This window comes from Rattus norvegicus, chromosome 4 (genome assembly GCF_021556685.1).
Source record: "Rattus norvegicus strain SHRSP/BbbUtx chromosome 4, alternate assembly SHRSP_T2T, whole genome shotgun sequence".
Classification (NCBI taxonomy): domain Eukaryota; kingdom Metazoa; phylum Chordata; class Mammalia; order Rodentia; family Muridae; genus Rattus; species Rattus norvegicus.
In genome coordinates, this window is record NC_141537.1 from 140,045,552 (window position 1) to 140,070,060 (window position 24,509).

The 24,509-nt window shown below is 37.0% G+C and overlaps 1 protein-coding gene across 4 annotated transcripts in view; it reads left to right on the plus strand.

Moving 5' to 3' along the window:
* Positions 1-24,509, plus strand: part of Cntn4 (contactin 4) — a 993,738-nt gene that overhangs the window by 206,241 nt on the left and 762,988 nt on the right.

The following is a 24,509-nucleotide window of genomic DNA, read 5'->3' on the forward strand; positions in this document are numbered from 1 at the left end:
ATTTTGCAAATAATGTATTTTCCTGCTATGTAAAATAATTTAGGTTACTTTCTCAGAGTCTTGACACAAAAATATGAAATCCACTTTAGTATATTTCAAGCAGAAGTACAGAGAAAACAAAGGAACTTCTATTTGAAAGGCAGTTGACAGTTCATGGAATTGACAGTGTAACCCAGGCCAGAGAAACAGGTGACTCTGATCAATGTCTCAGGAATTTAAAGTCTAGAGATGAATCTGCTCTCTGCTCCTGATACTATCTATCTATCTATCTATCTATCTATCTTCATAATCATCATCATCATCATCATCATCATCATTTTGCCTAGAATAACTTGAAATGAATACTAGTAAAGAGGGTGACACTTTACCCAATTAAACTAACTTTTGCCTTTTTAATAAAATAAAGTATGATATTAGATTCATACAGTATTAATCTTTCTTCATCTGGATTACCTCACTCAGGATGATTTTTTTCTAGTTCCATCCATTTGCCTGCAAATTTCATAATGTCATATTTTAAGAGCCTATTCATATTTCATTGTATACCATATTTTCATTATCCATTCTTCTGTTGCGGAACATCTATGTTGTTTCCGATTCTGCTACAAAATATGAGTCATAATTATGAGTAGAGCAGCAATGAGCATGGCTAAGCAATTGACCCTGTAGTGGGATGAAGCCACCTTTGGGTATGTGTCCAAGAGTTGTATTGCTGGGTCTTGAGGTAGACAAGTTCCCATCTTTCTGAGGAATTGCCATACTGATTTCCAAAAGAGACGTATAAGTTTACCCTCCAACCAGAAATGGAAGTATGTTTCCTTTTGCCCACATCCTCTACTTGATGAGCTGTCACTTGTGATTTTGATCTTAGGCATTTTGAGGAGTAATGTATAATCTCAAATTAGTTTTGACTTATGCTTCCCTGATGGCTAAGGATGTTGAATATTTCTTTTTTCTCAGCCATTGACTTTCCTCTATTGATAATTCCTAGTTCACATTTATATCTGATTTTTTCTGGTTTATTTTTATTTTTATACCATATTTCTTGAGCTCTTTATATATTTTAGATATTATGCCTCAATCGGATGAGAGACTGGTAAAATCTTTGCCCATTGTATAGGCTGTAGAAGTGAGAGTAGAAGGAGGAGAACTATATTCAGATTAAAAAAAGAATATCATAAAAGGGGTAAAAATTTTAAAAATAAATAAAATAATAAAAACAAGACTTTAGAATCTAGAATCCTATTCTACCCTTGTAGTGACCCAAGCAATGTAAATTAATTAAGTAATTCCCCACATGCAAAATTAAAGTATTGTTACTTCAAGGAGAGACAAAGACTTGGCAAACAAATTAAACATATATAGTTTGAGGGTGTGTGGGATGACTGTGGCTTTAGCTTTCTTTTTTGTACTGTATTTTCTTTCCAGAAATGGCCTTTTTATTCAGGGTCTTTCTTTCCGGCCTTTACTTACTTACTGGCCTTTTTTTCATTATGTGTTTGAGAATGATCCTGGAATTCTAATCTTACTGCCTCTATTTCTCCAATGGTAAGATTATGTTCATGTGCCACCAAAACTAAAGGTTTTTTTTAGTTCAAATTTTTGCCTAAAATTAAGTGAGATTTTAATAATATTTTAATCCAATAAATTATGAAACTATAGCATATATATAGACTCCTTCAGCTGGCTCTTTATAAACCATTTCATTTGCTTGTGAAGTAGAAATCACTTGTGGATCTAGAACCAAGTTTTTGTTCAAGTTCTGAACTTTTTTTACTTATTAATATGACTAAACCATTGAATTTCTGTGATTACTGGAGATCTCTTCTGCAAACTACAGCTTAACATCTGTGTGAAAATGTAAAGTTTATTTGAAGATTATGACATATCTTCAATGAATTTAAAGGCATAGTTCTTTGCTTAACAGGTGATAAATGTTGAATGATACATAAAAGTTTCAGAGGAATTTTAAATTAAGGCCCAAATATTGTTTTGTCAAAAGTCTACTTAAAGTGACTCTTCTCAAGTTGTTAATACAATGACTTTTTTTAATAATCATTGTGGAAGTTTTCATCTTCTTAAATGACACACATTATTTTGTATTTGGTTTTGAAGACCTCAGTTATCATTTTACCATACAGATCACTTTCTTTTTCCCATCATTGCCTCATGCTGATGGGGAAAAAACAAATTGCTTAATATTCTGAAAACGATAGTAGTACACACAGTGAACTGCTAAGGTGAATGGAATAAACATTGTCAGATTACAGAGACTTCTTTTTGAAAGATGTCTACATTCTGTGAATTTTAAGATATGCCTTATCTAGACATATTTGTTTTATAAAGATAGCCTTTATTTATCTTTTGAAATTATGGAAGTTCCACTTAATTTTAGAGAGTAGGGGATGGAGTCTAAAGAAACACATATCTGGCAATTTAAATACCTCAATTATTCAGATTAAAATAAGTTTAATAACAAAAAGTCCAACAGTCATTTTCCTAAGTGACCCATGTAGATACAGAAAAAAACCGTGGTCTATCATGGTATTGTTTATTACTCATTTCATACATATAGGATTCATTGCTACTATATTACAGCCTAGCAATGTGCACATTACAGTCGCCTTCTTCTCTAGGGTCTTGATCATGCTAGCCATTGTCCAAATCTCCAATCTACTTTTAGCTTTATTTTATGATAATGTCACACCAAGTTAACCCATGCTGTACTTAAACTCAGTCTATTAGAACAGGAGGAGTCTTAAACTATTAGTCCTCCTCCAAGCAGGTTACAGAAGATGTGTGTCCCTTTGTTTTCACACCTTCTTTCTCTCTGGTTTCCTTTCATCGCACCTAGACCCATTATCACATTGTCCTAATGGCCTTCTCACTTGGGTAGAAATTAAAGCTCTCAGATCTCTCTGAAATAGGGTTCTTGGTATCAGTACTACTTCCTTGGTGTCTTTGCATGGGACTTATTCCAAATATTTCCAGAGTACATTGCCAGTTTTCACGTAACTGCAAGATGCCTTTTGAATTTAGATCTGACATAATTTTGTGAATAGGGCAGGTTTGCAAATCTGAATTCAGGCCACAGTGCCATCTGTTTACCATCCAGTTGCAGTTGCTTTAGCTTATTCTTATTACCTGATATACAGACCAGATCTGTTTCATATTGTCTATTTTTTAAGACACTAGCAGGCAGATAAAACTCATCACAGTCATAACCAAAATACACAGGAAATCAATAGCTACTTTTCAACCTCAGGGTTTTTTTCTTAATCTTTAACAGATTGAAGATTTAAACAGAATGGCAGAGGTTAGGTGGTTGGTCTTGGATTGCACTTGTGCCCTGCTGCACAGTCCTGAAGAGTACCATACCCTCTAGCTCACAGTGCAGAGGGTCATCAAGGCATTCCTTCATGTGTATTCTTTGGCCCTCAATTCTCTTCTAATGGACAGCCGTAGTTTACAGTATTTTGGAGGCTTTCTTCTAGTTAATCTGTCAATTTTTTTCACATGGTGCAGCTGCTGTGAAAGAAATTGGAGCTGTTACACTCCGTGCTTTGATACGGTTTGTAAAATGCAAGGTGGGAGATAGTAAACCAAACACAGCATGCTGTAATTTCTTTAAAAGGACTGATGTGCTAGCTCTCGGAGGCTACATCCCGGGAAGCTGGTATGTTTCTTTTTTTTCCTCCTCCAAAAAGATGAACGTGGTTCAAAAGTATTATCCCACTTTCCTGGCAACATTTCAGATGTCTTTGGTGTGACTTTTAAGACTCAATTCATAACCTTTAGGCTTTCAAGTCTATTTTCCATGTTGTCTCTTACATTTTTGACTGGTCAATAAAAATCAAATTGAAGGTTAATCTTACAATGAGCCACCTAATATGTCAGAGGCAAGAATTGGAATACATCGAGGAACATTCAGTATACACTATAAGAAATGATATGCAAAAAAATCTAGAAATATTTTTAAATTGAACTACTCTAAAAGGCAAGGAAGTTTATGGCAAGACTACTATGGCCCTGCCCATGTTGAGAATATCAGAACATGAATGATACAGAAAATTGTCTTCGACACTTGAAAATTCCTTTCTCTTCAATAATGTGTCAATTCATTCTCACCATAGTGTAATGTCAACTACAAGTATTGCACTTTAACACAGAATGCAAAAAGTAATGCAATACCACCCCTACATAAAGATGTACCTTTATGTTTTTAAATTGTTTGCTCTCAATGTTACTAAGAAGCTACATAATCCTCCATTGTAATAAAATTATTATTACTCTTTCTTAATCCACCCCTCTGTGTGTATTGTGTTCATATTGTATATGCGGGTGCATATGCACATAAGGGTCAGAGATTGATAATTGTGTGTTTTCTGGGTCACTGCCCATATTATATATTGAGGCAGGATTTCTCATTGGGAGCCATAACTCCTTCATTCTGTAGCGTTGATCTGTCTAGCCTGTTTGCTGGAGAGATCCCTTAACTCTCCTGAGAAAACAGATAACTTCCCAAGCCCCAGTTGGCGTTTTTGTTATGTGGATGCCAGAGATCTAAACGCAAGTCCCCTTACTTATGGAGCAAGTATTTTATCCCCCGTGACACCTTCCCAGCTGCAGTAAAATTATTTTCAAACCCAATAAACTCCAATTAATATCACTGCAGTTAAACTGTATATAACAACTGTTCAGTCGATAACTGGTCACAAAGCCAGGGGTAGAAATTCCTATTATCCTAGATGCCCGGGAAGCTAAGTTGGGGAGAGGAAGAGTTCAGAATGTATCAGATAACAGAATGAGAATCCTAATCTCTGAAATTAAAGCAAACAGACAATCAAACAGTTCCACAGAGAGTCCTGTGCAGTGGCTACCCCATAAAATTAGGGGCAAGCTGAAATCCGTATGTCATAAGGAAAACAAGTTGAAGAAGTTTCTAAATAAAGGAGGACCTTGAGAGACCGCAACATAGGGAGTTAGGAGAAGCTCTCAAGAAGGGTGTTACAAAGGTTGAAAACATAGATTCTAACACTGAATAGTTCTCCTTCACATTACAGACATAAATAGTGCTGGGTAACTGTCTGCATACCTGCAAATTTGTGATGAGTGGTGAAGCAAATCCAGAAAACTATCATGGACAAATTCCTTAGTATAGCATCCCTCAAATAGAGACACGGGCAAATCTTTCAGGTTTATTTTGAAGGCAGCATGTGAAGCCAGTATGTATACCAATGCCCATGTAGACATCTGAACCCACGGACCTACCTTTCTCCCTGAAGACAAAGGAAAGGGACAGAATGAGGTAGTAGAGGTAGTGATGTGGCTGAGCAAGACCCCTGAGTGTCTGTGCCTTCACTTTGATCATCAGCAAAATTATTGAATTTCTTAAATGGAAAAATTTTATAGGATAAAGACTCAAAGGAGCTATTGGGCAAAACTGCACAGTGTGTTTAAGAGAAGGTTTATTATAAGTTTAAATTTTCTATAATGAGTAATTATTATAGTAAGCTACAAGGAATTACATATTAAAGAAGGGGAATTTTAAGGTAAAGCTAACAAAGTTGTTTATTTTAAAAGTATGTGGTAGTGATGTCTAAGTCACTGCCACACTCAACAACTCAGCCAGAGAACCTTCCAGTCACATATCCTTCATGCATGGTATTTGCAAATATACCCACAATTTATGTTTTCCTATTAATAGAGATTTAATTCAGGACATTGTGTTTGCTAAACAGGCAATTTATCACTAAACTATACTTAGAACATTGAGTTATTTTTAAGAAGGCACTTTGTTAAGTTGTTCACCCACGTAATCCAAAACTTTCTGGGAAAGTAGATAAAGGGGTCCCCTGTGGCCAACTGGCTACTAGAGTCCCTAGAACAGAAAGCTCTCTTTGGCTAATGTGATTTTACCCCAGTAAAAAATTGAAGAAAACTGGAAGATAACAAATCTTATTCACTGGCCTTAATATATGAGGGTACAAGTGCACTAGCATACTCACATGCATATGTCCCCACACACATACACATGAATACACAACATATCCATGAATATTACACACATACACCCAAAAAAATAAATTTAAAGGTTCTATATAGGTAGAAGTTTTGACTGAATCAACTCAATAAAAACTAATCATTTATAAAAATGTCACTCTCCATCCCATTACTTTATATAATTAATATACACTAATTATACAGAATTATAATACCAATTATAATACGAATCATGACAAATTGCAGGAAAAATCAAGAGTTGTACTGGGTTGAGAATCTTGAACTTTTTAGCTTCTGCGCCCAAAGTATGTATTTTTATTACAGTATTTCATCTCATTTCCCTTTTCCTGTTTAACACCAGTGATCCACACTAATATAGGTATAATTCACATTACTTCCATTTCTAAATGGAATACTGTTTAGAACTGAGCTTCATAAGGCACCTTTATTAGTGTAGGTAAGGCTAATGACAGTAACTGCTTTCCTGACATAAGTTCTTATTACTCTGCTTTAATTCATTTTATAATAGTAACGTCTAGGCTTCAGGCAGACATAATGATGCTTAGGCAAGTAACAGTGTAAACTCCGAATCATGCATAATGGCGGTACTTCCTAAATCAGCACCACCAGGTTACAGGATAAAGCACAGGAGACTGAGCTTGATGATAGGCAGGAGTCTGCTTTTATTTTCTTTCAAAAACTGCATTTTAAGCATTATCATAATATGTTGCAAAAACGAAAACAAAAACCTAAAGTTAACATCAGGTTCAAATACTATACAAAATCAATCAACTTCTATACAGTTAGAGTAGCCATAAATAATGACACTTTGAAATATCACAGTTGCGTTTTATTACACCATCAAATACATTTCTATGCAGATATTCACTGCCAAAAGAAAAGAAAATTTACTACATGTATGAATACATTTAAATATTATTTGTTTGAAGCTCTGTTCTACCTGGAAAATGTGACTTAGATTCTGGAAATAAATATATATATATATATATGTATATCACACACACACACACACACACACACACACACACACACACACACACTTTCTGATAGCTGCTTTTCTTCCACTACCATTAAGTAGCAATAATAATAGTTTGTCCTCTCATAGCTGTCATGAGAGTTATAATACAAAACTATCTTACTAGGAGGACAAGGACTTAGTAATTATGATCATGACACTGAAAAAAGTGAATGTCTTCGGGTGTTTAAATGAGGTACTCTAATTATCGAAATGTGATTTCCAATCTGGGAATATTGACCACGAAGCTTTAAAAAGAGTTGAGTAACACTGAGCTTTCAATACTGTTATTTTTCCTTCAAATTAGCTTCACGTTTATTTTCTTATTGTACAAGAATAAATTATCTCAGAAGACTAAGTGCTACCATCCAAGGACTTACGTTCTTTTCTATATGAAACCACTAAACTAATAAATTGACTTGGCTAATGAGGAGATTTTGCCATGTAAGCTTCAAAATAAGGGGTGTAATGTTTTGTTCTGTCCATTGCGTAGTCGACTTAGAAAAGGATTCTCATGATATACAACTTGACAGTCATTTAGGCATAATTGAAGATAACATAAAATGCTCTGAAATTCAGTAGTAAGTGTTTATTCAATTGAAGTAGAAACTGTTACCTGTATGTGATGTTAATTGTTTTAATTTGCTTCAGAACATCATTAAGTGTCAGAATGATAATTTTATGTGTGTAAAACCTAAGTCACATGGTGACATAGCTACTCATAGCAAACTGTGGAGAGTATGGTTTTATTATATCATACACTTTATAGCTGTATAGCATGGATGCATTTGTTTGTTTATTTTTGTACTGGGAATAAAACTTAGGGCTTTGCACATGCTAAGAAATTACTCTGCCGACTGCTTTTTCCACACAATGGTTTATTCTGAATTTGTGTACCATGGGGTATTTGTGCATACATCCATGAAGACCAGTGGTCAACAACAAGTGTCATTGTTAATAATTCTTACTTTATCTTTTGAGATGGACATTGGATGTTATTAATGTAGATTTTCTTTCCAGGCAGTCTGAGGGATTCCCCTATCTCTGCTTCTGCAGCATTGTAGAAACAAACATATGCAATTGTCCTGTTTTTTATAGTATACTGAGGATAACACTTTTGTAGCCAAATTAAAGAGTAGAAGTAAAAATCCTAGGAGAGCAGAAAACAGAGGTGAGAATAAGGTTTATTTTGTTTTATTCTTTAATATTTTTCCTTCTTTTTCTTTCTTTCTTTCTTTTTTATTTTTACAATTCAGACTTTATCCCCCTCCTGGTTCATTCTCTCACTCCCACTGTTCCAAATCCCACACCTCTCCCTCCTCTGTCTCAAAGAGGATGCTTCTACCCCCTCCCCACCTCCACCCCGCCAGACCTCCCCACCCACTGCGGTCCTAAGTTTCTGGAGGGTTTGGAACATCTTCTCTGACTGAGTCAAGACCTGGCAGTCGGGGGCTCATATCAGTTGGTGTACACTGCCTGTTTTGTGGCTGAGTGTCCGAGAGATCCTGGGAATAGGTTTGCTGAGACTACTGGTCTTCTTATAGGGTCGCACTCCTCCTCAGCTTCTTCTAGCTTTTCTCTAGTTCAACCCCAGCAGTCACCAGCCTTCGTCCATTGGTTGGGTGTAAATATCTGCATCTGACTCAGAGAATCAGTTTTAAAAGTCAAAACTAGAGAGTAGACGTTCCCAGGGGCTGTGGAGTTAGGAGTTAGTTCGGAAATCAAATAGAGATAATGGTGACCTGATACTGTAGATGGACTTAATGCCACCTGATTTCACACGCAGTGACTGGGATTTTGCATGTTCTAAGCATTGTAAAGCATAGGTCCATGGATTTAGTGGCTCATGTTCAAAACTCCAATGCTGGGGAGGATCAGACCGGAAGGCTATGAATTTAAGTCCAGCCTAGTTTAAGAGTAAACCCACAGCTTGAACTACAAATCAGGATCCCAAGTTAAAGCCGTCGAGCATTCTTCCTGCAGCTGTGCCTACGGCCAAAATAATATGATTTGAACCTAAGCAAATGGTCTACTGATTAAATTAAGTTTCATTGGTATTTTTATTGTTGTTTGTTTCTCATTTGCTTCTCCTGGCATATTATACACCAAGCAGCTAGTCTATTATAACTCTTGTTTGGATATGAAAACATACATATATTCATATATTCATGTGTCATGTTTCCTGAACATTAATCACATAAAATATTCTGCTCATGGTGTCTGCTGTTTGTTTGTTGTAAAAGTGACTGTTTATTTAAGTTCAAAAATTGATTGGATGTTTAAGGCAAACTAGAAGGATTTCTGATTTGTAGATTTCAGAGTGCTGAAATACTAGCAGATTGACAAAACTCAGTTTGTAAGAATTATGTGTTCATATGTGGCTGAAACTCAGTTTCTAAGGATTCTATGTTCATACATGGCTGCTGTCACAAGGCACCCTAGCTGTCATTGCAGTGACGTGGAGCATCAGCTTGATAACAAAGAATTCTTTTCCTGCAAGAGCTATTTTGTCCCTGGATAGACTCATCTAAGGAACTTGTCCATAATAACAGGCACATATCTGAAGAATCAATCTCTTCTATTTTAATCTCATAGCCCAGTGCGTCTAAAACTATGACTATTGCATAATGGCGTCTGCTGTAGGAAAACTGGCTAAGGTAACAAAATTAAGCCCCACTAGTCTGTCCCTGGATTGAGACACTATAGAGACATATGGAAGGAAAGCCAAAAAGGGAGGGACAGCTCATGAAGACTGTGAAATCTAAAGGATGGACCTGGATGCTTTGGGAAGATGAAGATAGGTGGAGATGTGTACATTAAAATTCAGTTTCCTTAAAATGCTCTTTCTTCAGATCCTTTGAATCTTAGATGCATGGACTGTTTTCTTTGGTGCCTCTATTTCTTTCATTGCTTGGAGCTCCTGAGTTGAAGCAGTCAAGCATTCTTTTAGCAGCTGTGACTATGACCAAAAGTATATGATTTGAACCTAATCAAACAGTCTACCTATTAAAATAAGTTTCATTGTTATTTTTATTGTTGTTTATTTGTTTGCTTTTCCTGGCACACTATAGCCCAAGCATCTAGTTTATTATAATATTATAATATTTTTCGGATATGAAAACATTTTGATATTCGTATGATCGTGTGTCCTCTTTTGTGGGCTGCTTTAGCACATTGATAGAAATTAAATTACTTTCAAGAATGAATAATACTGATATTAATGCAACTAGCTGTGAGAGGTAGTGATGTTTAATTCAGAGTGATATGCTATTGTCTGTGCACTTTGAATATCGGTACAATTCATTAGAATTCCAGGGAGGGCTAGAGAGAAACAGTCAAAAACATGATTTCCACCCAAGGTTATGTCTTTGAGGAACAATTTTAAACCCTCTCTAGGCTTTTTCTTTGTATGCTCCATGTCTGATTCTCACACCCTGTATCCAAAATAAAGGACGGACTCTGCTGACAAATTTGAATATCTTTCCCAGCAAAAGTAACAGAGACACCTTTGTAATGCATGTAGATTCGAGTCAGAGGAAAGATACTTGAGTCTTATGAGTTTCTTCTGTCCTAACATCATATCAACATGAGTTTTTTTTTTAATTCCTACACAACTGCTTTACACACAGTCACACGGTTGAATGTCCAAAAACAAAGATGGATGACTTTTGAAAGGGAAATTTCCTTGAAATTTCTGCTGTGATCATCTCCCTTGCCTTCATGTTCATCAGATGAACTTCATTTGAGCTACCTTGAATTTTAATTATTACTGGGAGCAAGCTACGACCTCCTCTGGGCTCTATGCTATAAATTGAGATAATACACACAAGGTTGAGTGTAAATGACAGATAGTTCATTATACTGTGATAGAGGTTAATTGTAATAAGTGGCCAGACAGACCTGTAGGAGGCAACATTTTAGAAAGAGAATGGACACAACAGAGAATCTCTGTGCAGAACTGCATGTTCAAGTAGGACTTATGCTACCTTCTCAGAGTCGATGAACAGAAAGCTTTCCGAGGCAAGTTATCCTGGCAAATGATTGGCAGGCCCATTCGGATTAACTCTTAGGGGAGAGGGCAATGGTATGTTTTGTTCTTTAGAAGAAAGCCACGTTCTACCCAAGACGACAGATATAATTTAGGATCCATTCTTTTGACTAAAAACTTCATGTAATGGAGCAGATTTTAAAAGAATTAAGGAATGAAAAGTAAGTCTACAAGAATAGCCATGCTTTGCAGGAGGAAATAGCATTCTCTTAATACACATCAAAGCCCTCTTACCTGCACCTCACCCCAGCCGTTCCTACAGTATTTCAGGTCCTGAGGAGGAGCCTATTATAGTACTGCTCCATTTCTTTATTATATATGTTTAAAATTATATGTTAACATATAGCAGGAGGTAATGCCCAAAACTCTGATTGTACAAGAGGGGGTCCATCTGCAATGACCTTCAAGACTACTCATTTCTAACTAACTACCAGACAATAATGATATAGGAAAATTTCATGTGTATGTACCTTTAAAGTGCTCAGTTTCTTTTAAAAAGGGGGAAACAAATTCCCCAAAGAGAAAGAAATATTTGCATTCTTTGTGGTCTTGTGCAAGGATTTTTAAATTGATGGCTATTTGCTCTAAAATTAGGCAGGAAATCAATCCTGGAAATTATTGTGTATGTAGCTCAATTCAGGAAGTTGTAAAATATTATTCTTTTATCCCTTTTTATGCTGTATAGTTGCTATTTCATTCTTCAGGGTAATAACAAAATAGTCAACAACACTGGAACGCATACTGATCTTGAAGATTTGTTTTAGAATTGTTTCATACTTCACATGGCACATAAGGTTTCAAGCAGTAAATCTCTTCTTTAGGGAAGAAAACCAGGTCATAATTCACAATCTCCATGTATTTCAGATATTTTGCTTCCAAAATACTTCACTATGTAATTAGTCCTTATGTTGTTAAGCAAAAAAATATTATGCTAATCTCTTTAAAACCCATGAATATTGATTATAAAATATATAGACGGTAAATGGTAGTATCTTAAATAATACAAACAGTATTTTAATAATATTTTAAATAATACAGAATTAAGATGAACCTTAAGAAAGATTCTCATGAAATATCTGTTTTTAGGTCTGGTTACTGACAGAGAAGGAAGCTGAAAAAAGAGATCGAATAACCATCCCAAAACAAAAGGGATTTCTTTCTTTTACAGAATTGCAAAAAGGGATGGACCACTGATCATAACAGTGTAGTAAAAGGACTAGACAGGATATAACTCTCTAGTTATATCCTAGATATAGGTATAACTGATTAGTTATAGATAGTCTTAATTCTCTATTAACTCTGATTGCCTATAACTTGGATAACAGGAAGATAGACATGTATCCCTACTTTACAATGAGGTTTTTACGTGCTAGGAGTGTAACAGCTTAGTGACAGTATTAGATATATTATAGACTTAACTCAGATTGCCTTTGGCATGACAAGGTAGTAATTATAGGGATATGTGATTAATATATCTTGTATCTGTACAGTGGAAAATATTATAGTTAGGTGGATAAGTGGATATGTAGGTAGATGAGTCTGAGTTTCACTTCTGTTGCTATGATGAAATATCCTGGAAAAAAAACCACCTAAATAGAGAAAGTTTCACGGTTCTAAATTACAACCCTTCATTCTGGGAAAGTTACTTTGCTTCCATAGTCAAGTGGCAGAGAGGAATAGAATGAAACAAAAATGCTAATATTCAATGTACTCTCAGATCTTTTATATAGTTTAGGATAACATGCCTAGGGAATGGTACCACCAATGGTAACCACGTCTTCTGATATCAACTAATGTAATGAAGATGATACCCTACAGAACTGCCCACAGGCAAACCTAACCTTCACAGTACTTCTTTGAGATGTTCTTCCTAAGTGAATCTAGAGTTTGTCAAGTTAAAAAAACTAACCAGCACAGATTGTCTTAGTTCTTCTGTTACCAAAAAGGGATAACATGACATAGGCAAGTTACAAAATAAATCATTTAAAGAGGAGGCTAATTATTCCAACAATATTATAGTAGGTGATATGGCAGCAGACAGAAAGGCAAGACAGACAGACAGATACAAGGGCAGTAGCTGAAAATGTACATGTTGAAACAACAATGATGAGGAACAGAGATAAAGAGAGATAATAGGGAAGTTCTGAGTATTTGAACCCTCAAATTCCTACATCAGAGGCATACCTCTTCCAACAAGGCCAGACCTTTTAGTCCTTCCCAAACTGTTTTACCAATTGTAGATCATTTTCTCAAATATAGAAGACTATTTACCCATTGTTATTAAAACTACTTCAAATAGGAAAGGGGTAGTGAAGAGAATGGGAAGAGATTGATAGATGGATGGATAGATAGATAGATAGATAGATAGATAGATAGATAGATAGATAGAGATAGAGAAGAGAGGGAGAGAGAGAGAGAGAGAGAGAGAGAGAGAGAGAGAGAGAGAGAGAGAGGCAGAGAGATTGAGTAACCATTTACCTAGGTTGTTTAGGACTTATCATGGGACCACGTTATCTAAGAACTGAATTAAATACAACGTAGTCTTAACACTGCAAGCTTTGCCTGACTACCAAGATGGCTTCTTCTGACTCAGCATCTTTGATTACTAGTCCTCACTAGGATCACCTTCATAGATTCTCAGAAGTTTCTAATACACTGTTTTAACACCATTCTGCCAAATGCCCCAACTTCCAGCTGTTTCTCCTAGCAGTTTCTCTCTCTACTTACCCCCACAGGTAGGTAGCTCTCCACCTACCCCAGACCACCCATAAATATATATTTTATTTCCCCTTCCCACAAAGATTTATGCTTCCTTACTGTAACCCTCCTCTTTAACTAGACCTTCTGGATCTGTGGATTGTAGCTTTATTATTATTTAGTCCGCAGCTAATATCCATTTATTAGTCAATACACACCATGTTACTCTTTCTGCATCTTGGTTATCTCACACAGGATGATATTTTTTTTGGTTCCACCCCTTTGCCTCCATTAATTTAATTAATTTTTTTAGAATTGAGTAATCCTCCATTGTGTAAACGTACCATTTCTGGTAAGAATGTTAAGCATTTCTTTAAGTATTTTTCATCCATTTGAGATTCCTCTGTTGATCTGTACCTGATATCTAATTGGATGATTTTGTTTGTTCTATATATAGTTTTGAGTTCTTTGTGTATTTTGACTATTAGTCCTCTACTGCATGTAGACTTAGGGAAAACCTTTTCAAAATCTGTACGCTGTTGATTTATCTGATTGACTTGGTCCTTTGCCTTACAGAGGCTTATCAGTTTCCTGAGATTCTATTTATTTATTGTTGATCTTAATGCCTGTGCTGTTGGTGTTCTGTTAAGAAAGTTATCTCCTGTGCCTATGCATTCAAGGCAATTCCCCACTTTCTTTTCTATCAGGTTTGGTGTATCTGGTATCTAGTTTTATGTTGAGGTCTTTTATTTTCTTAGAGTTGAGCTTTCTGCAGAGTGATGAACAGTGATCTTTTTACACATTTCTACATGGGGGAATCCATTTTGACTAGTGCCATTTGTTGATGATGCTTTCTTTTGTCTTGTGTGCATTTCTAACTTCTTGATCAAAAATCAGGTTTTCATTAGTATGTGAAAATGTTTCCATAAGTATGTGAAATTATGTCTGTTTCTTCAGTTCTATTTCATTGATCAACATATCTGTTTATGTCCATATCATACAGGTTTTATTATTATACCTAGTACAACTTGAAATTATGGATGGTAATACCTTTATTAGGTCTTTTAAAAATGTTCAAGATTGTTTTAGATAGCCTGGGTTTTTTGTTTGTTTGTTTGTTTGTTTGTTTTTCTATATAAAGCTGAGAATTGTCTTTTCAAGTTCTGTAAAGTATTGTGTTGAAGTTTTGATGGTGGCTGCATTGAATCTGTAAGATTGCTTTGGGTAGAAAAGAATTTCTTACTATATTAATCGTGCAAATCCATGATCAGGAGAGATCATTCCATATTTCCATCTGGTATCTTCTTCAAATTCTTTCTTCAAAGACTTGAAGTTTTTATCATACAACTCTTTCACTTGCTTGGTTACAGTAATATCAAGATGTTTTAAAATATTTGAGCAATTATGGAAGGTGCTTGTTTCCTTGATTTCCTTCTCAGTCAGTTTGTCATTTATGTATAGGAGGGTACTAAAATTCTCTTTTCTTTCTTTCTTTCTTTCTTTCTTTCTTTCTTTCTTTCTTTCTTTCTTTCTTTCTCTCTTGCTTGCTTGCTTGCTTGCTTGCTTTCTCTACCTATCTATCTATCTATCTATCTATCTATCTATCATCTATCTATCTATCTATCTATCTATCTATCTATCTATCTATCTATCTATCTATCTATCTACCTATCTTTTTAGTTAATCTGTATCCAGTCATTTTGCTCAAAGTGTTTATCACTGGAAAAGTTCCATTGTGGAAGTTTTATGGTCATATATGTATTCTACCATATCATCTACAAATAAAGACACTTGGCCCTTTGTAATTTGTACCCCCTTCATTTCCTTTTGTTGTCTTATTCTCTAGCTAAAACTTTAAGTAAATTGAATATAAATGGGGAGACATGACAATATTACCTTGTCCCTTATTTTAGTGAAATTGCTTTGAGTATCTCTCAATTAATTTAAGGTTGGCTATAAGTTTGCTGTAATAAATACACAAATATATAAATTGATGGGTATGTACGACAGGTATGTTACATCAAAAAATTCTGCTATTGGCTACAGAAACTGCTGGATCGCATTCTTTGTTCTTAAATATATACTTATTTTTATTTTAATATGTATGGGTATTTGCCTGAATGTATATTTGCATACCACATAAATGCTTGGTACCCTTGGAGTCCAGAAGAAAGTGGTTGTGTGATCACCCACTTGCCCAGTGTCGTGGTTCTATGAGTCACTCTCACGGAGCGATCTTGACTCTACAAAAGTACATTTAGTTTGTTTGTCTTCCATTTGCTGTACAGAAATATGGGTGCAATATTCTTTTCCTACTCAACAAAACAGCTGTCAAATAAATTACAAGTACTTATAGGAAATATCAAATTTTAAATATTCAGTATATTTTATATCATATCCCATTATATGACAGTTGTGGAATGCCAGAAATTGGCATAATAGATGACTGGGAAACACAGGGAGATGGGCTGTCATTCTACCTGTGCCAAGTTCCTGTTGATTATGGTGAAACCTGGAAATTTACATTTTCTGGTATTATACACTGCCAACACATTGACATTCCTTGTGTGGTTTATCAAGGAGAAAGAAAAAAAATTTTCCTTTACTAAACATGATTGTTTTCTTCAATGGAAATTCAAGAAGTGATAAAACCTATATATCCCAATAATACTAATCAAAAGTAATTTTACTTTCCTGAAAATCCACATTAATTTGATGATTGTTAATTTAGAGAAGTAAATTTTTTTTCCTTTTTTGTTATACAAACTAAAAACTCAGTGATGGCTCTCTTCACCTTTGAAGCATAGATATTTTGAGACTAGTAACCTATGACCCACAGTGCAAATACAGGTCACTGACTATTGAAGTATGATGCATTTTTTTCATATTTTTATTGGTAATTTTATTTGTTTACATTTCTAATGGTATTCCTCCTCCGAGTTTCCCCTCCACAAATTTCCTATCCCCTTCCATCACCCCCTGCCTCTATGAGGGTTCTCCCCCCACTTCCTTCCCACTGCCACCTCAGCCCCCTACCCTGGGGCATACCGCCTCCACAGGACCAAGCAGCTCTTCTCCCAATGATGCCAGATAAAGCCATCCTCTGCTACATATCCAGCTGGAGCCATGGCCTGTTCCATGTGTATTCTCTAGTTGGTGGCTTACTCCATGGGAGCTCTGGGGGGTGTGGTTGGTTGAAATTGTTGTCCTTCCTATGGGTTTGCAAACCCTTTAGCTCCTTCAGTCCTTCCCCTAATTCCTGCACTGGAGATCCCATGCTCTGTCCAATGTTTAGCTGAAAGCATCCTCAGCATCTGTATTGGTCAGGCACTGACAGAGCTTCTTAGGAGACACCCATATCTGGCTCTTGTCAGCAAGCTCTTCTTGGCATCAGCAATAGTATCTGGGCTTGGAGTCTGCAGATGGGATGATCCCTATGTGATGAAGTCTCTTGGTGGCCTTTACTCTTTGTCCCTGAATTTCCTTTGACTGGAGAAATTCTGAATTTTTTTTTCTGAGGTAGGTGTGTGGCCCCATCCCTAAAACGGGGGCCGTGCCTATCCAATGGAGATGGTCTCCCAGGCTCTACCTTGCCTTTGTTGGGTACTTCAGCTACTTTGTGGTCCCTGGTATCTGGGACTTTCTATTAGCTACCCCAGTTCCCCACATACTTTCATATCCCTGACCCTCTGTACTTTTCTCCTACGTTCTCTTGTATCTGAACCAGGGCCCTTGTACACTCCCCCTCCTCTCTCCCTCCCAGATTCTCTCTCCCTCTACTTCTGGAGATTATTTTCCTCCCCCTTCTGAGTAGTTAGTAGGGCTCTAGCATCTACACTTTGATGTGGTCTTCCTTCTTAGGTTTCCTATGGTCTGTGAGTTGTATTGTGGGTATTCTGAGCCTTTTTTTAAAAGCTAATATCCACTTACCAGTGAGTACATATCATATGTGTTCTTTTGTGACTAGGTTACCTCACTTAGGATGATATTGTCAAGTTCCATCATTTGGCTCTGAATTTCATGAAGTCATTGTTTTTGATAGCTGAGTAGTACTCCATTGTGCAAATATACCACATTTCTGTATCCATTCCTCTGTTGAAGGACATCTGGGTTCTTTCCAGTTTCTGGCATTTATACATAAGGCTGCTATGAACATAGTAGAGCATGTGTCTTTGATATATGTTGGAGCATCTTTTGGGTATATGCCTAGGAGTGATATACCTGGGTCCTCAGGTAGAAATGACCAATTTTCTCAGGAACCTCCAGACTGATTTCCAGAGTTGTTATACCAGCTTGCAATCCCACCAACAATGAAGGAGTGTTCCTCTTTCTCCACATCCTTGCCAGCATCTACTGTCACCTGAGTTTTTGATCTTAGCCATTCTCACTGGTGTGGGGTGGAATATCAGGGTTTTTTTTGATTTGCATTTCCCTGATGACTAAGGAAGCTGAACATTACTTTAAGTGCTTCACAGACATTTGAGATTCCTCAGTTGAGAATTTTGAGCTTAGTACCCCATTTTTATTAGGGCTATTCGTTTCTCTGGAGTTTAACTTCTTGAGTTATTTGTATATTTTAGATATTAGCTCTCTATCAGATGTAGGGTTGGTAAAGATTTTTTTCCAATCTGTTGGTTGCCATTTTTGTCCTACTGACAGTGTCCTCTGTCTTACAGAAGATTTGCAATTTTATGAGGTCTCATTTGTCAATTGTTGAACTTAGAGCATCAGCCATTGGTATTCTGTTTAGGAAAATTTCCTTCGTCTCCGTCCCGCAGAAAGGAGCGACAACACAGCGTTCTTCTCAGGAACCTTACCACACGAGAACAGGAATCTTTTTTTTCTTTTTCTTCTCTCCCCCTCAGCCCCCAAGCACACTCCCTTATATCTCGGATATTGCGTCATGGTGCGCCTGCGCAGCTCTCACAATGGATGTGGCTAGTTTCAGGGGTGTGAGAAAGTCAGGCGCTAGTCATGAGACTTAGCTGCAGTCCCGGGCGCCATCTTGGGACTGCTGCCACACCCGATCCCCACAATTTCCCCTTTTCCAATGAGTTCAAGGTGCTTTACCACTTTCTCTTCTATTAATGTCAGTGTATCTAGTTTTATGTGGAGGTCCTTGATCCACTTGGACTTGAGCTTTGAACAAGGAGATAAGAATGGCTCATTTCACATTTATCTACGTGCTGACTGCCTGTTGAACCCATACCATTTGTTGAAAATGCTTTCCTTCTTTACTGGATAGTTTTGGCTTCTTTGCTAAAGTTCAAGTAACCATAGGTATATGAGTTCATTTCCGGGTCTTCAATTATATTCTATTGATCTACCTGCCTATATCTGTATCAATACCGTGCAGGTTTTAAAAAGATTTATTTATTGTATATAAGTACACTGTAGCTGTCTTCAGACACACCAGGAGAGGGCATTGGATCTCATTACAGATGGTTGTGAGCCACCATGTTGTTGCTGGGATTTGAACTCAGGACCTCAGGAAGAGCAGTCGGTGTTCTCAACCACTGAGGCATCTCCCAGCCCCTACCATGCAGTTTTTATCAATATTGCTCTGTAGTATAGCTTGAGGTCAGGAATGGTGATTCCCCCATGAGAGATTTTTTTACTGTTGAGAATGTTTTTTTTATGTCCTGGGTTTTTAGTTATTACAGATAAATTTGAGAATTTTTCTTTCATGATACATATATTTCTGGAATAGTACTCTCTCTTAGAGATTTGCAAGTGAGGTCTCTCACAGAATAGAAATTAATTCTCACATAATATAAATAAATTCTCACATAAAGGAAATTATATATTCATGTAACATTTTCAGGTTTTACTAGTAATCTCTCCAAATATCATTGATAACTGCAGAAGGGTTTAATGTCCAAGTGCATAGAAGCCATCACTCTGGCATCAGAAGAAATGAGTTATCATATATTCTACTAGCCAAGCCAGCAGTTGTCAGTTCACTGGTGCCTCCCCAGTTAGCACTATTCCTTTGCCCACATATAGATTGCGCACATTTTTTTGAGATGTGCAGTGGTCATTGACTAGAATGATGATGGGCTTTTTCTACACTATTTCTTTCTCCCTCTCCTCCATCTGAATATCTCAGGCTGTTCTATAACTGGCCATTCTCCTATTCTGCGTCCCATATGCCTGGACTAAAGGTCTGTATTATCAAATGCAACTTTACACCTAGTCGTTCTAGAAAATAACTTTCAAATAGCTCCAAAGCAGATTCTGGCATTTGTTTGTATTTATTTAATGTGCGTGTGAGTGTGTGTGTGTGTGTGTGTGTGTGTGTGTGTGTGTGTCTGTGTGTGTGTGTGTGTGTGTGTCTGTGTGTGTGTGTGTGTGTGTGTGTCTGTGTGTGTGTGTCTGTGTGTGAGTATGTGACATTTAAGGTAATTAGAGGAGTGCCTAACCAGGATTTGATCTAACAACTTGTCCTGACTTTGTAGACATGGGGTGTCATAGAATGCAGTCAATTTCAGTGTTTTCTTCAGTTTCCACAGCAACAAACTTTATTTACAAATTTTCTAAATTACAAAGATAAGACTCGAGAAGCCTAACTTCTGTCTTACTTTAGAGACATTAGACAATACCAACATTCTCGGTAATTTGAGTGATGACAGTTCTCTACTAAATATCCTCAAATAAAACCTGCATGTTATGCCCATGCCTTTTCTTGCCTACAGAGTAGCACCAAATTCTCATGGCATTTTATTGTTCCTGTTAACTGAATTACAAATCATATTTCATTGTTGATTGTTCAGATAATACTGATTGGTTCTCCTAGGACCACACCGAGATTGAAAGGTCTGTCTTAGTCTCTCAGATGAACTGTCCTAACATATGAGGGTGAGGCCTCAGAATCTCACATTTTAACCTTACAAGTCCTGGTCCATTTTCATTGCTGTTCCCGAGCCTTAAATAAACTCACTAATTTCTGAGCCCTTAAATATTACCCGGCCCTATTAACTCATAGTGAATAATCCCAATAATTAATCTTCAAAAATGGCTATTTATGCCATACCCTTGTAGGCGATGGTGCCTGAGTACTCTGCAGGGAAACTGTAACTGTCTTGTCAGGAATACTACTGCTTGTTAGTTAAAACTGTCAGCTTTATGATTCAGCAAAATAAATAAGACATTTTCCCTAAGGTAATGGCTTTTTCTCACGTTGTGGAATCTGCAGGAACCCTTGTTATCAAGATATAGCCATAGTCTAATGGTGCCACTTATTGTGCCCAGTGAAAGTCCCAAGGATGTGATTATCTCTTAATAACCGGAAAGCCGGTTACGCATCATGTTGTAGTGTTTACTTTGAATGTGTGTGTGTGGGAACCCATTAGTGATCTCAGTGGTTGATATTATTCATTGTGATAATGGTAAAATAATCAAGTCACCATTTGTTTGCTTGTAGCTAGACAGCATGATTAGAAATGCATTCCACTTCCCACTGAAAACTGCATTGAAATGTAATCTCTTGCTTGGTATTAGTTTAATAACCCTGATGTTAATAGTAAATTATGTCAAGCAAAGCTAATGGAAATTCCAGAAATGCGCATGGATAATTTAAAGTCTGCATGACCTTTACCTCCCATGGAGAATTCAGGTTGGGTTTTAACTACCTGTGAAGGAAATAAATACCCATGTGAAATGCCTGCTGATTCAGTGATAGAAAATGCCATCAATAACCTAAGCAAAAGAGGATAGACATAGGAAAAGACCTTTAAGTAAAATGTCCTTTTAGAATACGAATAGATATTGAATGGCAACCTTTTTCGCTCCTTCATTCTACCCATTCATGCACCAGCTATATTAATAACAACACTATCATTTATTAAACATTTACTTGGGTTAGAGTGTTTTCATATCTTCTCACGGTGTCTTTTTTAAGGTGCCTTTAGAGTTATTAATCTTGGTCTTTTTAGGAGTTGAGCGAGTTGATATGTAAGATATAATACAAATTGATTGTGTTTATGAAGCAATTTCTTGTTGAAGCTTAAATTCAGTTCTGTCTCCAGAGCTGGTTTCATCCCGTGTCTTATGGGACACAGTCTTAGTTAGGGTTTTGTTGCTGTGGAGAGAGACAAAGACCACGGGAACTCTTGTAAAGAACAACATTTAGTTGTGATCAGCTTACAGTTTCAGAGGTTTAGTCCGTTATCATCATGGCAGGAAGCATGGAAACATGCAGGTTGATATGGTACTGGAGAAGGAGCTACGAGTTCAACACCTTGATCCCCAGGCAGCAGGAGACTATGTTCCATAGTGGGGATAGCTTGAGCATAGAAGACCTCAAAGGTGGACCTCACAGTGACATGATTTGTCCAGCAATGCCACATTGCTGGAGGTTCTGTAGTAACCTTGGAGGTTTAGGGTTTTGCTTTGTTTTGGTATTCTAGAATTTCCTACTGCATTTATACATACATCTGTATGAAAAGTCTATACAGTCTTCCTCATAAGAGATTCATCTGTCCATTAAATTGTCAACTTTTCATCAGTTTCCTATCTGTTTTTATTTGTTTGTCTGTTTGTTTCATTTTGGCTTTGAGCCAGGTTCTCATCTGCTGCAAGATGAGCTCCAATTTGTTGAGTATTGGAGAATGGCACTGAACTTCTGATCCTCTGGCCTCTTTCTCTCATGTAGTGGTAGTGAGTGCATGTGTCATTGTGATCTGTGGATGCAGTACTGAGGATCAAGCCCTAAGCTTTGAGCACTTAAGGCAAACTCTCTGTCACCCGAGCCTTGTCCCCAACACATTCAGGCCATTTGCAGAGATGACCTTTTCACTTCATGGTAAAAACATAGCTAAAGCTTAACTGCTTGAAAGGAAACAGGTTAAAGCGTGGAGAAAATCTAGAAAGCAATAATTGTTTTATAATTTTAATGATAATTGATATAGCTAGGGTTTATCTGTATATATTGTTGAGTATTCCACCTGTCTGTCGTTTCCTTCATCGCTCTGTAAGTTAGAAATATCATTATTAACCTTATTTTAAGTCTGAAACACCCGAGCTTAAGAAAACTGAGGGTAAATATTGCTTTTATTTCCTTAGAGGGTGGGATGAGATAAGAACCATATCTATGTTACATGAATACATGACTTAGGCTCCAGAGCATTTCTCTCTAACTATCCCTAGACCTAGGCCTGGAAGCTTCTAGCCTCCATACAATCTAATCTTCTACAAGCCTGGACCCTGAAGGTTTTGCTTACAGCCTCCATCTGCTAGGGTAGGCCTAGATGTTTTCAGCCTCTGAGACTTACTGCTGAATAAAGTCACACTTTCTAGATCTTTCTGTTCTCTGGCTAGTTGAATCAACTCAGCTATTCTGGCTCAAAGGCCTCTCTAACTGACTGATTCAAATTGGCCACGCTTGGCGTTTGACTGAATTGCTTTGCTTGGAAAAGCTGCCAGTGAACTCCACAAACTGACCTGCTCTGACTGTACTGCCTGCACAAATTGAGTGGAACTGGAGGAACTCAACTCAGCTCTCTCCCTGCACTGCTCTGGAGTGACTTCTCTTTCCTGTTTGTTCTTATGAGAGCTGGGTGTACCTCATCTCTGACTCATCGTTCCAAATCTTTCTCTGAGTCACTTTGTTGCCTCCTCAATGAGGTGTCCTTGTTTGGGATTAAAGATATATGCTAAAGGCGTGTCTTTATTCCAGCCAGAGTAAGTAAACTGGTGTCCTAAGGTGTGCGTGTGTTCCAACATGATCAGACAGACCTTGCCAGAGAAGCCACATTGCTGGCTTAAAATCTCTCTACAAGCGAGGAGGTGCTACATCTTTCCTTTTCCATATCTACAGTTAGCCAATCAGAAAGAACAAGAGTAATTCCTTTCCCACATGAAAAAATAAGAAATCCTGAATCTAAAGGAATTTAAATAGGTGTGAACCTTACTGCTTCACCTCTGCCCATGCTGGCACTTAAGATGGAAAGTTATATTTAAACAGCTTTTTCTAATGTGAATAGCTTTTCAACGTATTTTTCAATGAGGACTAAATAAACAATTCTTGATTGTTATTCTTCTCAGGACCAAATTCAGCATCATGAGAAGTGCCCTTGAGAGAACAGAGTATACAAAAATACATCACAGAATAGTACTCATTCTTAAAACACAGCCCTTTGTCTCAAGTTGGAGACGTTAATAGGTCGAGCACACTTATTGAGCACCTATTATGTCCCAGGTTGTATTAATTCAAACTGACAAGTAAGACAAAAGCCATCCTTCCCTATCATAAAAGGTGTGATTGGGAAATGATGGTAAACACTGTGACAGAAACAAATAATGGATAAAACATGTGTCTGAGAAATTTAAAATACACGGTCATCCTGAAATGCTTGGATTTCAGTAAAAGAATTTTCCAAAAATATCCTTTACAGCTTAGCTACAATTGAAGATTTCTTCCTTTGCTTTGTGTGGGTAGTTTGATGCCCTTAGTCGTTTCATTTTGACAGCAAGCCATATGACATCAAGAATTCTTTTTTTCTTTTTCATTATTAAATACTCTCTGAAATACTAAATGAAAGCAATGCCCCCAGGGAGATGGCTCAGTCAGTAAAGTGCTTGGCTTGCAAATGTAAAGGCCTGACATGAGTTCCCAGAAGCCACATAATATTCGCAGGGCATGGTGGCCTGCACGCACGCACACACTCCTGGCAAGTTAGATTCCTGAAGCTCACTGCTCAGTGGACTTATTTACTTGGCAACTTC